Raw genomic sequence first — 4,548 nt, 5'->3', positions numbered from 1 at the left:
AAATTTGGCACTGGGCCAAAGTGTGGTTCCAACAAACCCTCCACTTCTGTGGAACTTCCTGATTCTGCTCTGAAGCCACTGGAACCACCTATCCCCTCAGGATCACCTTGATGCTAAACTGTCCCTAATCTTTGAACCCCACCAACTGCCCTCTGCCAGGGGAGCAATCTCCAAGAGAACTTGGATTATCCAGGGTTGCAGACATCGAACTCCTGACTAACCTACATTCACCAGGACAGCAGGGTAAAGAGAGACAGAAACTCCAGCTTCACACACTGGAATAAGTGATGGGAAGACAGCAATAGAAGAAAACACCCAACAATAGAAAGAACAGTATGATACAACCAGAATCTAGGGACTCAACACCAAAAAGAACTAAACATATCAAAACAGATGAAGAAGAGAATGACATTAAAAAAATTCTTAAAAATAACACAGGCCCTCAAAGATGCTATGAGAAATAAAGTCCCTTAAAGAAATGGAAGAAATCCAGATTAAAGTGGTTTAATCAAGACAGACCGCCTGAAACAGAGTACGAGGTGATCCTACCTTCAAAACAGATGGACAAAGCAGCCTTACAGACTACAGCCAGGATTTTTGAACCTTCTTCGAAACCCCCTTAAGAGCACCCGTTACCAGCAGGAAGTAGTTTGGAAAGAACAAAGCCCAAATTCCCAAATATTGTCTATAAATGTTTGTTTTCATTTAAATGGACTTTGTTATATAAAATAAATTAAAAAAGAAATGGAAGGAAAAAAAACAAACAATAAATTGAAAGAAATAGAGAAAAAGGCCACAGACTATATGAATAAAATAAAAAAAAAAATCTTAAAGAAAGTAAAGAAAGCAATGAAAAAACAATAAAACAGATGAAGGAAGCAATTCAAACTGTTCAAGACCTGAAAACTGATATAGAGACAATAAAGAAAACACTAATTGAGGGAATGCTTAAAACAGAAAACCTGGGTAAATGATCAGGAACTGCAGGCAAAAGCACAACCAACAGAATATAAGAGCTTGAAGAGAGAATCTCAGGAGCTGAAGATAAACTACAGTAAATAGATTCATTGAACAAAGAAAATCTTAAATCCAACAAAACATATTAGAAACGTGGGATACTGTGAAAAGGCCAAACCTAAGAATAATAGGCATAGAAGAAGGTGAAGAACCCCAGCTCAAAGGTGCAGAAAATATATTCAAAAAAAAAATCATTGAAGAAAACTTTCACAATCTGAAGAGAACTTTTCCAATTTGAAGAAAATGTGCTTATGAAAATACAAGAAGCATACCCAAAACCAAATAGACAGGGCAAAAAGCAAAACAACAACAACAACAAAAACAAACTCCCATTGACTCATCATAATCAAAACATGTAACATTCAGAATAAATAAATAATATTAAGGACAAGAAGAACAAAGGCCAGGTAATCTATAATGGCCATCAAAATATCAATCAAAATATCAAAATTGCACCTGAATTCTACATGGTAACTATCAAGGCCAGAATGTCCTGGATAGCTGTTCTACAAGTACTAAGAGTTCACAGATTCCCAACCAATGCTACCATACCCAACAAAACTCTCAATCAATATAGATGGAGAAAACAAGATATTTAATGACAAAGCCAGATTTTTCACAATACTTATCCACAAATCCATCCCTGCATAATGTTCTTGAAGGAAAACTCCAACCCAAGGACGTTAACTACAATAACAAACAACTAGCCAATAGATAATACTCCTTCACCAGAACCAAAAAGTAAAAGCATAGGAAATATACACAACAATACCACTGCCAACAACAACAAAAAGAAATCTAAAACAAATAAGAATTAACAATTAATGAATGAATGGTCCTTACTTTCCACCAACATTAATGGTCTTAACTTGCATATAAAAAGACACAGTCTAATAAAATTGATCTGAAGACAGAATCTACCCTTTTGGTGTAACAAGAAACACATCTAAGATTCAAAGACAGATACTAACCTAGAGAAAAAGAGTTGGGGAAAGAACTTCCAATCATTTGGGCCCAGGAAGCAAGAAGGTGCAGTTGTCTTAATATCTACCAAGTTAGATTTCAAACCAAAATCAAGCAAAAGAAGGCCATTTCATACCCATCATAAGAGAAGTCCATCAGTACAAAGTCTCAATTCTGAACATCTATGCTCCACATACAAAGGCACCCACATATATAAAAGAAACACTAATAAAACTGAAAGCTCACATAAACCTCACATATTAAAAAACTCTTTTTATGGGGCTTGTTACACAAGTCACACAAATGTACAAATAAGAAGGAGAACTACAGACCAACATCACTCATGAACATTGATCCAAATATACTATATTAAATACTGGTAAATTGAATCCAAATTCACATCAGAGAACTCATCCAACATGAGAAAACAGGCTTCATCCCAGGGACGCAGGGATGGTTCAACATACAAAAATCTATCAATGAGCCCCACAACAAAAACAAATGGAGAAGGAATAACCACATTATAATTCCACTAAGATGCTGAAAAGGCCTTTGAAAAAATTGAACACCCTTGGAGAGATCAGGGAAAACAAAAATATACCTAAATACAATAAAAGCAATATATAGTAAACCAACAGCCAACATCATACTGAAAGGAGAGAAGCTTAAGGCAATTCCTCTAAAATGAGGAAAATGACAAGGCTGCCCTCTCTCTACATATCTCTTCAATAATGTACTTGAAGTTCTAGCTAAAGCAATAAGAAAACAAAGGGAAAACAAAGGGATACAAATTTGAAAGGAAGAAGTCAAAATGTCACTATTAGCAGATGATATGATAGTTTCCATTAAGTGGTCCAATAAACTCCACCAGGGAACTCCTATGGCTGGAAAACACATTCAGCAAATTAGCAGGATACAAGATTAAGTAAAAAAAAAAAAAATTACAGACAATAATGTGGCAAAGGAAGAATTCACAGAAACATATAATGGATCAAAGACCTCAACATAAAACCAGCCACACTTAGAAGAGAAAGTTGGAGTTACTTTTGAACAAATTGGTACAGGAGACAGCTTCCTGAACATAACACCAGTAGCACAGTCACTGAGATTGGAAATTCATAAATGGGACCTCCTCAAATTGAGAAGCTTCTGTAAGGCAAAGTACAGAGTCAGCAAGACCAAATGTCAGTGCACAGACTGGGAAAAGTTCTTCACCAACCCCACATCTGACAGAAGGATGATCTCTACAATCGACAAATAACTCAAGAAACTAGTTACCAACACAACAAATGAAGAGAGAATTCTCAATAGAGGGATCCAAAATGGCTGAAAGAGACTTAAGAAAGTGCTTAACAGTCTTAGCCATCAGGGAAATGCAAATCAAAACAACTGAGTTACCATATTATTCTTGTCAGAATGACTAAACTTAGAAACACCAATGGCAGTTTATGGTGGAAAGAATGTGGGGAAAGGGTAACACTCCTTCACTGCTGGCAGGAGTGCAAATTTGTACAGCCATTTTGGAGATCAGTATTGTGGTTCCTCAGGAAAATTGAAATCAGTTTACCACAAGCCCTGGCAATTCCACCCTTGGGCATATACACATCCATGTAACAGAGACATCTGATCATCTGTGTTCATAGCAGCATTATTTGAAATTGCAGGAATCTGGAAGGAACCTAGAAGCCCCTCATCTGAAAATTGATAAAGATGTTGTACATTTACACAATGGAATACTACTCTGCTGAAAAAAAAAACAATGGAATCTTGAAATTTGTAGGTACATGGATGGAACTTGAAGAAACCATCCTGATTGAGGTAACCCACTCATAAAAAGAGGAACATGGTATGTACTCACTTATATATGGATTTGAGACATAGAGCAAAGGATCGCCAGCATATAATTCTCACCATGAGAGAAACTAGTATACAAGGAGGAAACAAAGACAATAATACAAGGTCCCTCATAGAAGGGGAAAGGACAGGATCTCCTGAGCATATTGCGAGTGGGTGGGGTCAGTGAGTGGAGTGTCAGTAGAAAGAGAAGGGGAGGAGCAGAGCACATGTGGGTCAAGGAAGATTAAATTGGGAGACTAATACATGAGAGAGAAAAGAAAGATAATATAATAGAGGGAGCCATTATAAGTTTGAAGAGAAAATTGACTCTAGAGAAGTGTTCAGAGACCTACAAGGATAACCCCAATTATCAATCTGAGCAATCGTAGAAAGGCTACCTTAAATTCCCTTCCCTGATAATGAGATAGATAACTAATTTATATGCCATCATTAAGTCCCCATCTAGTAGCTGATGGAAATAGAAGCAGAAACCCACAGCTAAACACTGAGCTGTACTCTTGGAATCCAGTTGCAAAGAGGGATGAGTGATAAGAAAATTGGTCAAGTCCAGGCTACAGAAACCAACAGATACAGCTAACCCGAACAAGGGTGAGCTCATGGCCCCCAGACTGATAGCTGGGAAACCACCATTGTACTGAATCATATCTCTGAACTTGGACCTCAGTTAGAAGGCCTGGGGAGTCTAAGGGACCTCTGACAGATATACCAGGA

The sequence above is a fragment of the Phodopus roborovskii genome, unplaced genomic scaffold (assembly GCF_943737965.1).
Source record: "Phodopus roborovskii unplaced genomic scaffold, PHOROB, whole genome shotgun sequence".
NCBI lineage: Eukaryota > Metazoa > Chordata > Mammalia > Rodentia > Cricetidae > Phodopus > Phodopus roborovskii.
This window is presented reverse-complemented; position numbering follows the sequence as displayed.